At 45.1% G+C, this 13,892-nt stretch overlaps 1 protein-coding gene across 18 annotated transcripts in view; it reads left to right on the top strand.

Moving 5' to 3' along the window:
- The window catches only part of INPP4A (inositol polyphosphate-4-phosphatase type I A), a 208,966-nt gene that overhangs the window by 13,994 nt on the left and 181,080 nt on the right, over positions 1-13,892 (top strand). The gene's annotated exons all lie outside the window — the stretch shown is intronic.

Genomic DNA, 13,892 nt, shown 5'->3' with positions numbered 1-13,892 from the left:
CAGTAATCAGAGTATATGCACCAACATATTGCCATAGGAAATGTGAAGAGTGAAAAGTGTACATTCCATGCACAGGTGCAGCAAGTATTTGATGATGTACTGAACCATGATATCAACTTGGTAGGCAACTCCAGTGCCCAGACTGGCAACAGCTGTATTGGCTGTCAACAGCTGTATTAGGCACTACAGCAGAAGATATCTAAACTGATATGGCAAACAAGCTCTTACATCTCTGTGGCAAAAACAATCTAAAGATAGAAGATTCACAGGGTCACACTGAGATCACCAGCTGTGATTGTCAACCAGATAGATCATGTGTGTGTACGTGAGGTATGGATGCTTTTCTGGAGGGATATTAGCAAAGGAGCAGATGTTGGCTCAGGTCATTATCTTTTAGTGACCACATTACAACTTCAAGTAAAAAGATCATAAAGGCAGACAGCAAGAGTGTTTATTGACATGGTGTCCCACCAGTTATATATTGGTGTTCCATGGTGTCCCACTACTATAGCGAACTAGCCACACTCAACCAGCCAAATAGTCACAGTGTTCAAGCCAACTAGCCACATTCAACTGGCCAAATAGCCACATGTGTCTAGTGGCTAGCGTGTTGGACACCACGGATTATAGCAACGAGAGGTTCAAAGACAAAGAAACTAGGTATGACATATAAGCATGTAAATGGCTAACTGATAAGCCTGGGATAAGCAGCGTGCACTGGGTGCATGTAACAGTGTAACTGCTGAATTTTTCAGCGGTTATATGTTTACACAATTACTCACATTTTAACATTCCTAAAAGAAATGCAGATCAGATTGGATTTAGCAACTGTTCCCATGTTTTACTAGACCAATCCGATGAAAATGTGAAGGACACAGATGGTCAAATTGGAAAAAGATGGTAGTCTGAGGTAGCAGAGGAAGCAGTGAGCCACTGAAAATTCATGAATTGTATCTGGACTGTGGGCAGTGATTGACCAGTGGCCTGATCCTGCTTAGCTTAGAAGATCTGAAAAAACTGTAGCTGAAGGGAATATACCTTTGTTTCATGGTGTTACTAAAATTAAAACTCATGTATATTTCAAATATTTGCAAGAAGATAATTCACAAAGAGTAGTTTATTTTTTCTATATTAATAGAGGCCTGATTTAGCCACTTGTATTTTAGTAAAGTTAATTGTTTCATTTTCCAAGAGGAGTTCGTAAGAACTGTGTTTCCATTAAGATTACTTAACATGTAGGAGTCCCTTTTACATTAGAATAAGAAGGCCTTCAGCACAAGTTTTAAACTGAAGTTTCTTGCTTCCTTTTGTGAGAAGTTCTATTTTAAGCCTCAGTCTAGTTTTCATGTTGTTTTTTCCGTGACTGTGTGTTTCTCTGTCTAAAGTGTTCTGTTGTAAATACATTTCAGACTACAAATCTGTGTTTCCAGGAGGTTTTCGTGCCAGGAGAGAACAATCTTATTATGCCCAAAAGGATGTTGCATTCTTGGTCGTATAGTATATAAAAAGCTAGCTCAGGGAAATGTAATTAACAATACATATAAAAGTGGTTTCCCATACTAAATAAATCTTGTGCTGAAATTGTTGGTGCATTCATATTAGGATTGCCAGCCCTCCAGGGTTGTCCTGGAGTGTCCTGGACTTAAAGATTAATCTTTATCTGAAGATTGTATCATGATGAAATCTCCAGGAATATGTCCAACCAAAAATGGCAGCCCTAATTCATAATGCTATCTGATTAAGCTTTGAGAAAATTTTAGTCAGAAAACACCATATATATATATATAACTTATGAATTAGATGGTTTTGATTGCATAAAATGTTCAATAATTCTTTTGTCTCAGCTGGTCATAATGCAGTAGCCCAGGAATGGTAGAGGGCCCTCTGTGTCTCGGTACAGGGGAACCTATTGATTTCAGCGTGAAATGAGGTGTTCAACATCCTGCAGTATTGGGCCCCAAATGAGTATTGGCATCAGCATTCATTAGATAGCATGACTAGACATATAACAGTGATTTGGTGGAGCATAAATAAAGCCGTTATAGAACCATCATAGGCTCAGCTAGAGCTTTAAATTTGCTGTGTACACTTGCAGGGAATTGCATTGCTTTTCAATGGCTGCTACAATGCCAGTTACCTCCAAGCAGGGTAATCTTGCCTGGGGAGAATAGGCTCCCTGCTGAGCAAGGGTCTCTGCTCCCCCTTGAGCAGCTGCTCGGCCAATCCTCCTGCAGACAGAGCTTTTACAGAAGAGCTGTTGTAAAGATGCAGTGTGAGGCAGATACCATAGGAGACTATAAGTCGGAGGCGAATAAACGGATATACAATAGAAGACACAAGTATTTTAATCGACCTGCATTGTTGGAAGATACCTGTGGTTTGGAGTTGATCTTTCTTCCTCTCTCACACATGCGCTAAAGCCCTTTCTGGTGATTAGAAACAACTTTGCTTCCTCACTTTTGCAGCAGCAGCTGACACCCTGTCCCAACATTTTGCTCATCAATCTGATTTCTTACTTAACCAAGAAAGTGATCTCTTTCAGGTTGCTAAACAAGACACCAGAGCACAGAAATGCTCCAGTGTCATGCTTTACTTCCACTACTGTGCTGCAAGGCAATTTACAAATTTCCCTCGGGGTGAATCACATCTTTGCTGTCCATGCACATAGCACTTCCCTGGCGGATATAACTCGCCTGGAGTGAAAGTTCCTCCTTTGCTTGCATTAGTCAGTTAATCAGTCAACTCACTCTTATAGTAGTAAATTTGGGTGTTCTCATTATTCATGTGACTGTCCAAGGAGAGACAAAAGGAGATGGAGCTGACCCTACTGGCCTTAGTAGCAGTGTGTTGGGGTTAAGTGGTTAGGCAGCTGGAAAAAAAACTCTCAGGAATAACACTGGTGGCTGCAAATCCATTCCTCCCCTTTTTTGGTCCTTAAATTTCTGTTGCCATGTGGCAATATGTGTGGGGAATTTTGCCTCTTTCTCTCTAGACAGATAATAAAATGAGCCATTGCAGGCTGTTGTAAATGAGATTGAGCCTGTGGCAGCTCTGTTTTATGCTAGGGCTCAAACTGACCGTTGGCAGTCCCAGGTGTTGGGGGGTAGCCAGAGGTGAAAAAAGCTTTGTTTGCATTTGCCCTACTTTTTCCATGGTGCCTGGGTAGGAGTGCTATGAAGGCAAAGTGCCCAGACATGAAGGAGATGAAACACCTCATTTTTCCTTGTGACAGTCCCTTCCCTTGTAACATTAAAAGGGTCTGGAGGGTGAGTATCTTCACCCTCTGGTAATTAGTGTGCCAGGCAATTTCAAGATGGAAGGGAAGAAATAAATACCAATCCCTGAAGGGAAAGGAAGTGAAGCCATCTCTGTAATTTTCTGAGAAATTCAGGTCTGCCTGTGGAATCCAAAGGGTCAAGGATTGGGCGTTATGATTCCAATCTGAAAGAGTAAGTTACCATTGTGCGGGTAGGATGGACTGCAGCTGAACAGGATGCTGGTTGAGAGGAGACCTCTGTGTGGGACAGTTTAATGGATTGGGAGAAAAAGGAAAATAGGCAAAATGTACACAAAGGCCAGGAAAGAGATTAAAATCATTTGAAACAAGATGAATCGGTCATCAGGGATTGAATTATTTATTTCTATTAGTAATAGAGTGGGGTGTTGGAGGAAATATTAAAAGATCCACCAGAATGAAGGGAGTAAAATCACTAAGGAGTTTGCTAAGGTATTCATACAATTTCAAGAAGCAAGGCAATAAAAAACAGAGGAATTGGAACTGTGAATGCAGAGAGAATTTCAATATTATTGTATTAATAGAAACAGTGTGAAAGTGACTGGGCAGCTCATTGTTGAGGGATTCACACTGTTCAGAAACAAAATGAAAGAGGGAAGGAACTGACTTTCTGTGAAATAAGTTTGGAGGTAACTGAAGTAATAATGCTTAGCAATGCATACTGATAATGCGCTGTGCAAATATTAATTAATATAAAATTAGGAGATATATGTAGACTATCATAATGAATCAGAGTTACAGATAGGAATTTGCTATAGCTTTAGAAGCAGCAACATAAAGGAATAACAGAAATTAACATGAGCTCCTACATTGGTTTCTGTGGGGACACCTGTAGAATCAGATATTGGTTGTGGGTGTGATGTGCAGATAATATATATAGCACTGCAGAACTGGTGTACAGATATACTGTCCTAGACACTAAATCTGTTGTTTACTAAAAAAATTGATCATGGAAAAATGGATGTTGTTTTTCTCATTCATTTTTTATTTAAAAAATGTTAGTATGGGAAAAAAAAATTGCAAAACTGATTATTTCTCACTGTGGCGTGGCGCGGCGTCGGCACGGCCCTACTCGAGGGCCACGCAGGGTCCTCCGCCCTCCCCTCCGTTCCCCTCACCCGAGGTCTCGTCCTCTTCGTGCTCCCCGAACACCCAAGAGCCCTGCCCCGAGTCTGGCAGGGTCGGTCCACACTCAGTCAACAGTGAGTGGCGTCTGCGACGGCGTGGGGGGGGGTAGGAGGGCTCGGGCGCACCCTCACTCCGAGCCCCGACCCAGGGCCCTAAGGTCCGGGGGGATACACCGATCCCCTCAGTCCTGGTTGGTGGGGGATGGAACCCCCTAAACACACCAACCCCCCGGGTTCCAACACCCTGCCCTGGGTCGCTTTCTACCTCCCTCGCCGGGCCGCCGTGGCGACTGGGTCCTGAGGGTCTGCGCAGACGGGGTCCGAGGTGCCTCTTTCTCCGCGTCCTCCTTCTGGCTGCGTGTCTTCCCTCCCCTTGCTCTGGCGGCGGCGCGTCTTTTAAGCGTCCCGCCGCCCTGACGTCCGCCGTGGCGGGGCAGGAACGCCCCCTCCGCGGGGGATGGTTTTCCTGCCGGTGCGCCTGTGCGGGTTGGCGCCGTGGGGCAGTGTCAGGGCCCCGGCGTTCCTGACCGGCCATAGAAGCGGCGCCGCGGCCGGGCGCAGCTGGTCGGGTCCTCCGCTCGGCCCCGCCCGCGGCAGAACAAGCCGCGCAGGGCAGGAGTCGGCGCGGAGCTGCCGCTTCTCCCCAGCATGCCGGACGGCGCCCGGTTAGCGCGGGGCGCGGGGGCTGCCCCGTCACACTCACAAATGAAATAAGTAGTTAAAAACAGTTATGGATTGCCCAAGTGACTGTTGTGCAAGCAAAACCACTACAAATCCAGAAAGACCCTAGTTAAGCCATCCCTTGAAACCCACAACCATGATTTTATCTCTACATTACCTTGACCACATTCACCACCTACTCCATGTGCCTCTTTTCTCTGTGTCCATATAACCGAGCCATCTTTATTTCTGACCTTGTGGCTTGATCAGACAAGAATGTTTTCTAATGATGGCAAATGTTTTGAAGTTGAAGACACGTAAGGGATATTTAGTTCACCTGTTTAAATGTATTGTTCTGGATGACTGTTAATGGAGCAATTTTTTATAGAGTGGTGTGAGGGGGGCGCACTCACCACCATAACCCCCTGCCGTCTGTCCTCCGGAATTGGCTCCCTTGGCAGGTAGGGTGCCTTCTCTGGGGTGGTGTCTCCCCTCTTTACTCCCGGCTGCGGCGTCCTCTTTGCCATACTGCCCTCCGGCAGTGCCCAAGTCTGTCTCTGAGCCCCCCTTCCGGGGGTAGATGTTCCTTCATCGGGCCTTCTTTCAAGCCCTGCAGTCTGAGGATTTGCTGGCCAGAGCTCCCCTAGCCCTGCCTGGCCTCCTCCAGCCCTGCCCTAGCTCCAGGGAGCCTCCTCCTCCCTCAGCAGCCAGGTTCTCACTGCTTCCCCCTCACAGCAGCAGCCCATCCTCTATTATAGCGCCCAGCTGGGCCCTAATGGACTAGTACAGCCTCAGCTGGGCTAATCTCCCCGGCCCTGGTTCCGGCCGGGGTCTGCCCTTAAAGGGCCAGTGCAGGGTGAGCGCCCTGTCACAAGTGGAAATACTTTTCAATAGAGTTTCTTTCTGGGAAGTTACTAGCTGTAATATAGGTATCTGTGATGTAATGAGGGAAGATTCAGTCCTATCTTCCAGACTTGGTACTTGTGATTGAGGTTAAAGGACTGCATATTTTGCATGGAGGAGGGGGCGGCAGGAGATGTGGGCGAGGTAATGTGAAAAGGAAATACTGGCTGTAGGTTTCAGAGAAGAATGCAACTATATATTTCCTGTCATTATGGTGATTTTTTTTTAATGATTGTGGAACATTAAATTGGGTCAACCTCAACTAGTATTTAATGGAAATTTTCATTCGGGGGCGGGGGGACATAGCAAATGTTTAAGGAAGTGTTAGTTAGTGCTAAAAGTCATCACTGTTGGTAGCTGTTCAGGTTAATGTGTATTTTCCACCCTTTTTTGACTCAGTTTCCCTCCCCACTCAGACACATTATTCCTGGGTCCCCCATTGAAGACCCATTTCCCATCACTTCTATAGCTGCCTCTATACTAAAAGCCCTACTCACTTGTATTCAGTCTTCTTTCTGCTCCCCAAGTTTCTCCTACCCACAAATTCAGGCACCCACAAAGCCCCTGTTCAGCTTTTAAATGTTGATATGTATTAATATTTATCTGTCTCCTATTTATACACATTCGCATTGACACATACCTCTGTTTAAAACTGGAGTGTACACGGAAGTAAGGCATGTTGATGGGGGTGCAGGCTTGGAGGACAATGAACGCTCTAGGTGGGAACCTGAGGAAAGGAACATTGTTGTAAGAGTGGGCATGGAGAAATGTGTTGAGTTAACGTGAGAGGTGAATAGGTGTGGATCATGGAAAAGAGGATAATTTGTAGAAAAGATGTTAAAGAAGTGGGATCTGCGCTTCAGTGGGAGAAGCAGTGTTGTGTGATCCTTACGCCTGGAGTCAGAGGATAGAGTGGAGAAAATTTTTCTTGGTAAGAATGTGGAAGGAGAGAGAGACACAGAACATGCTGAAATGTGTAATCACATTGGTCACTGCTGAATAGCCATCACACCTATCCTAGTGAAAAGGTTCACTAGGATAGCTATGCTGGCAAATCCTCTTTGTGTAGACACAACATATCCTGGCTCCCCAAATAAAATAAACTGTACAGGCAAAACCACTTTTTTCCTAGTATAATTGCATCTATATGGAGGCTTTTACTGGTTTAGAAATATTGTAAAAAAAAAAAAAAAAATCGGTCCCCTAATGAACATTGGTATTCCCTTTGAAGTTTTGAGTGCAGATACGGCCTTAGAGTGAAGGTGACTGTACCTATCAGTCTGGATTGGTGAACCTGCAGTCTACTACAGGTTGAACCTCTTAAAATCCAGGACTTTCTGGTTCAGCAACATCCGTGGTCTGGCAGGACCATGAATATTGTTGGATCAAGAGCTGTCCAGATTCAAAAACGCAGTGTGGGCTGGGCAGCGCAGCGTTGGCTGGGGCTGGCATGGTGCAGGAGCGTAGTTCCATCTGGAGCCGGCAGTGGGGAGCTCAGCCCTGGTCGGGGCTGGAGTCAGCAAGGCACGCAGCCCAGGCCAGTGGTGTGGCGGGGGGGGGGGGGGGGGCGGCACAGCTCCTGCCGGGCCGGCTGAAGGCAGCAAGGGAGGCAGTGAGGGATGCAGACTGAGCCAGGCGTGGCACAGTGTGAGTGTGAGGTGATGTCAAGGAGCACAGCTCCAGGCAAGAGCAGAGCCTACAGCCTTGTAGGGAGCCTTGACCTCCCCTCATCTGGCAAACTATGTTGTTCGGCACCACTCAGGTCCTGAGGATGCCGAACAAGGGAGGCCTGACCTGTATATATTTTAGAAACTTTATCTGTGTGTCTGTCCATCCGTCTGTGAATCCATTTGTTCAAGAACTCCTAAACAGTAGGAGCTAGGACTACCACATTTGATCTGTAGCTTCCTCTTATTACTTAAAACAAGGTATAGGAATGGTTGTGCCAGGACAATGGGATGTGCCTGGAATTTGATTGTTTCTCTTTGTGGTAGGAGGGGCAGTTATACTGTAGAATGACCTCAGAGGAATAGTAAGGGGAAAGAGATGGGTACTGAGACAACTATATACTCAATGGGCCAGCATGGAGCAGGGGTAGAGAAAGCAACAGCTGTTTACCATATTATTTCAGAGAGTTCGCCTATTTGTGTGTCTGTGTCTGTCTGTTCCCCATGGGGGAACATTCACCCCTCACCCCAGCTGTGCCTGCTGCAGCAGCCATAGACAGGCGTTTCTCGCCTGGCCCCAAGTTGCTGTGGTGAGAGAGGGCTGGGGTTGTTCTCTCTCCCCAGGGCAGCCTTCATACTGAACACTTCATCCTCAGACCCACCCAGAATAATGATTTTAAATGAAGAAAAACAAAACTTATTTAAGTTAAGGACTCCAGCAATACTGGGTAAATCATTTAGTACAGGAATAATTGAATCTTAAAACACAGTAGGAAACAGATTTTAGGGTGTGTGTTTTTCCCAGATTTGTTAAAAAATTGAGTTACTCCACTCCACTAGTTCACATCTATGATCTTCTGATCAGAAAAGCTAAGAGAATTTGCTTCTGCCTCCAAGACTACCTGAATTTGCATATCCAGGCTGCTTGCTTTTACCTCTTTCCATTTTACTTTTAGCTAGAAATGGCAATTCAATTGGAACATTAAAGATAAAAAGAGAATTAAGGAAAGTCTGCTGCTGTTTGCTCCCTTACTGTCCTGAGTTTGGCTTTCAAGCCAAGATGGCAATATTGTTGATTAGGACTATGATGCACTGTCTTTTCTATTTTTTTCCTTGGAGTTGCTTGTTTCTCCAGAAAAAGTACTGTGCAATAGAGAAGATTTGCCCACATTGTTGGAAGTTTTCTCATTTTTATGTAAAATGCAGGAGGAAATAGGAAAATGCAGAGTTCCTGGAATTTGACACTCAATTTAAATAATTGATCAGGATAATTAAATGTCATGTCATATAATCAACTATCTGAATTCTTAGAAGTTGTTCTGTCTTTTAATTTGATTTTAGTTTGAAGAAATAGCAATACTTTTTCTATCACTCAGAGTTCTGTTGTAAGTTGTACAGCACTTTGAGATGTCTTTGTTATGAACCTTGATAATAAAAATAAAGTTGAGATTTTTTTAAGGTTGAGCTTTTAATCTCTTTATAATGGGCATCTGTGCAATAGTATTACAGTGGATCATTTACTTATTTAATTGAACTCCCATGCTTAGCTGGATATCTTGTCTTTGAATGTATGAGTCTTGAGATTTTGCAGATGGCTACCTACTAGACTTAGCATGTGTGAAACTGCAGTCACAGTTTTCAAAACCGTGTGAGAGATGCTGAATCATGTTTTTGGTATTGCTGAATCTCTTGACTGCCAAATGGTGGGAGAGCTCAGATTAGAATTGATCCTTGGCAGCAGTATTCTAGAGCTATGGATAATAGCCTTTTCTAGACACAGAAGGATTTTCAAGCCACTGATAAGGCATGAGAGGGGGAAACCGTAGTGGCCTGTCTTGGTGAAGTGGTGTTCTTTTGTGTATGCTGAATAGGTTTCTCATCTCATTTCCTAAACTAGGATAAACTCTCATTCCCTTGGAACTAGAAGTTCTTACTATGGGATCAGTGCTGAGCACAGAAGCCTACAATCCGACTCTAGGAAAGGCTGACCTGTCTTTCTCACTTTCTCTCTTTTTTAAAAATGAATCATGATTTAAGCCTGGTGGAACTAGGGCACAGTTAAAGTACAGGTCTTACAGGCCTGTGTCTAGGGTCCTGATTCCAGGAGTCATTTGTTTAGACTCAGAATCTCAGAGTGTTTGTTGTGAAGAAAAGTTTGAAAACAACTTGAGAATAACCTGTGCAGGGACATCTGCCTGAGTTTGGGGACAGTCTGAAATAATAGCTCTGAGAGGTGCAAAATGCTCCATGCATTTCAGGAAGGTGTTAACTCTGAGACCCTTTTCCTGGGGAAGAAGAGAGGCCGTCAACATCCAAATGCAGCAGCTGATGTGTTGAACCCCAAATTATTTTAATCCAGCTCTGTAGGGAAGTAGTTATATTAGTATTATGGAGAGAAAACTAGAGAGAAAACAAGAAATAGCTCAGTCTGTGATTATCTGCTCTTTTCCAGTTTGATCTATTTGGTTTTTATAATACAGTACATCATATTGGTTATGAGCATTTCATTTTCATAATTGGGAAAGAGTTCTATCTTGAGCTTGTAGTTCTTGTTGGGCTACTGCTAAACCCAGATGGAAACCAGATTTCAAGGTTCTCACACTTTCATAGGCAAAGTCTACACTGGCACTTTACAACCCTGTAACTTTCTGGCTCAGGGGTGTAAAAACACGCATGCGCGCGCACAGCAAGATACAGGGCTGTCGGTGTGAATCAGACTATAGCACTGTTAGTGATTCACCTCATGGAGGTGGTTTACATGTGGCCACAGCCACATATTCAGTTTAAAGCAGTGCCCCGGTTTCGCTTTAAACTGTAAAGTGTAGACAGTTTTTGTTGCTAATGAGGGCTCCCGCAAGAGAGCCCCAATGCATTCAAAAATGTCAGCTAGCAAAGACAAAAACATTAATAGCAACATTTTTTAAGTACATCAGAAGCAGGAAGCTGCCAAACAATCAGTGAGGTCACTGGGATGATCAGCATGTTAAAGGGACACTGAAGGAAGGCAATGTAGGTGAAGAGAAGCAAAATGCATTCTTTCCATAGGTCTTCACTGCAGAAGATGCGAGGAAGGTTCCCACACTTGAGCCATTCTTTTAAGGTGTTCTAGATTGAGATGTCACTATAGAAAGTTTTGGAACAGAGTGATAAAGAGTAATAAATAAGTTAGCAGGACCAGACGGTATTCACCCAAGAATTTTGAAGGAACTCCACTATGAAATTGGCCCATGCTAAAGTTGCCCTACCTCAGTTGAACACTGATAAATACATTATTGGAATCAGTCTGGCTCATCTATGTGCTACTGTTGTTATAATAGGTATTAGAATTATAAGCACGTGTTCAGTGGACTTTATTTAATGTGTGTGCATCCCGTATCATAAGATAATATATGAGCAGTTGTATTGTGAGCCTCGGTGACTATAAAAATCATTAGATAGGAGAGAGAGACACAATAATGAGTTTGAAGTATTGAGCTGCAACACAGGTGTTACATCCTTTGCAATAGGAAAGGTCCATTGACACCAGACAGACTATTTTGGGACATTGAAAAGGACAAAAGATGATTGCTTCACTTTTTTCCTTATGAAGATGAGTCAGACAGGTGGATTCCTCCATCAGTTTGCAGCACAGAGCAGCAGTAGGGAGATAAAAACCCCAAACAAGAAACTGCAGGTAGGATCTCTCTGGTTCAGGATTCATTGGTCCATAGGGTTGCCAGGTGTCCCGTTTTCGGGGCCTCTGCCCGATAAAAAAATCCAGAAAATACCGGACATGTGCAATGTCCAGTATTTCCTGGTTTTCCAGCTGGGTGCTGGACGAAAGCCCGGCGGGGGGAGTGGCCGGAAGGTGGGGCGCGAACGGCGCTCGGAGTCCTGGTTGCATGTGAGGAGGAGGAGGGGCAGCCCGGTCTGTGCTCCTGCGCACTGGTCAAGCGCATGGTGGAGCCGCAGCTGGACTGACTTGCGCAGGATGGAAGCACCCTGGGATCTGCACAGTCCGGGTCAGTCCTGCTCCCCACCGGCTGATTCGCTCCCCCACCCCTCCTAGCCGGCCGGTTGGTTGATTCTCCCCGACTTCTCCTCCCGGTCTTCCCCGGCCATTCTGCCCCCCTCCCCTCCTCCCAGCTCTGCCTCCTGCTGGCTGGTTCCTGCTCCAGATCTTCCCCGGCCAGCCCCGCTGCATCCCCTCTACCCCCCTGCCTGCCCTGCGTCCAGTGGCCAATTCTCCCCTGCTCCTTCTCCTGAGCTTCCTCAGTCAGCTCCGCCCTCGCCAGCTGCCCCCCCCCCCAATATCCCACGGCCAGCCCCGTTCCACCTGACCCTCCCCAGCTGACCAGCCCTGCTTCCCGTCCTGTCGGCCCCCCCCATCTCCCCCGGCCAGCCCCGTTACCCCCCCCCCTCCCGGCCAGCACCGTTCCTGTCCCAGCCGGTCCCTTCCCCCTCTTTCCCCCGTGAAGCGTGTCTGGTATTTTTTTATGACTACCTGGTTAACCCTATTGGTCCGGTGACACCCATGGTCCAACAGGACCACAGATGTTGCTGGACGTGGAGGCCGCCAGCGGCCAGGGCAAGGGCTGGCAGCAGGGCCAAGGAGCTCAGCCAGGGCCACAGCCAGTGGCGGAGCCAGGGAGTGCACTGGGTCTGGCAGCAGGGCAGGAAGCACAGCCAGAGGGTAGGGCTGGGGAGTATGCTGCTACGGCCGGTGGCCGGGCTAGGAGTTCAGCCGGGGCTGGGGAGCACAACCAAGGGCTGGGGCCAGTGGCAGGGCCAGCAGCATGGCAGTCCCAGCAGTGGCATGTCCCAGCAGTACGGACAGAAGAGCAGCTGGGATGGGAGCCGGGCAGTGCAGCCAGCATCTGGAGCTGGGCCTGGGGCCAGGGCTGGGAGGGGAGCCCAGAGGCCCGAAGAATGGCAGCCCCTCCATGAGACCCTGGAGGCCAGCAGGAGGGGGCCAGGATTGACCTCTCCTGGTCTGGCATACTCTTTGGTTTGGGGATGCTGGATTACTGAGGTCTAATCTGTAGTTGCCTTGATGCTGAATGGACTTTATGTAGTTTATTAATAGCAGGCATATTTTCTGGTTTCAGATTTAAGATGTCAGTGACTTGGGGTAAGTGATTCGTCCTTTGGGCCTGGCAGTAACTTGGCATCTCCACTCATGTAAGGTGCTGCTATTAAATAGTCTAAACCGTGCTTCTGTAGTAATCAGAAGAGACAGTGTCAAATCGTAAAGAACAGAAATACTCTAAAAAGACGTAGAGAAGGAAGTTCCTTTTCCCTCTATAAAAACAGACTTTAGCAAATTCTTCTGGGCCAAGTGTTTATTTTTGTTGTTCTAAATTTATCTTTTTTTTTTTTTAACTTGAATGACATGGTCATGATTCAAATGGTATTTCTTTTTTCAGAAATGTAAATTGATGAGCGGTGAGCTGAAAATAAGAGGATGTTTATTTTCAGTTTAAGCTTTAATGTATGCCTTGAAAGAGGTTTCAGTTCTAATTTAAAAAGTTATTTTCATAGGTATTTTCAGAACCTTTTCTAATCTTATTTTTACATGTACAAACTGTTTCAGAGTTGCTTTCACTTAAAATTTAGTAAAGAATTTAAGAGTGAAAGCAAAACAATCTTTGATATCGTGAAAGAAGGAATGGAGAGGATGAGGAAAAACTAATTTCTTGAGTTAGTGTAAAATTACATTTCAGTCACGTGATCAGAAAAGAGCTCTTTTTCTTCTGGTTCTCTTATACCTGAATTTGTGGAGTTTTCATTTGAAAAAGAAGCCTCTAAAGACAGTGCCCGGGGAAATGCAATCTGTGACCTAGTGGAATTGTTTTTTGTTTGTCTTCAGATATGTTGTTACATTGACACATTATCTGCAGATTAAATAGGCAGAGGAAGGAAGAGAGGATTATTGTATTCTCATGTGCAATTAATAATTGAGCTCCAATATAGGCAGATATGGTATTTATATCAGACAAGCATTCCTTCTCTATTCTGGATCTGATACATTTCAAGAGTTTTTGGTTTATATTTTACTTCAGACATGATATAAATTGCCTCCATGTAGTTTCAGGAATTTAATTTGTTCAGATTATTCAGGCTTTTTATTCTGAATATTACATTGTTTCATTGCTGTATCCTTAGCCCCATCCTCATAATAAAGCTCTAAAATTACAATTATGTTGCAGAGATCATTCCAGATGACGTGCTAAGGTGAAAATAAATTAAACATTTTAAATA

This window comes from Pelodiscus sinensis, chromosome 1 (assembly GCF_052426305.1).
Source record: "Pelodiscus sinensis isolate ZL-2025 chromosome 1, ASM5242630v1, whole genome shotgun sequence".
Classification (NCBI taxonomy): domain Eukaryota; kingdom Metazoa; phylum Chordata; order Testudines; family Trionychidae; genus Pelodiscus; species Pelodiscus sinensis.
This window is presented reverse-complemented; position numbering and strand designations above follow the sequence as displayed.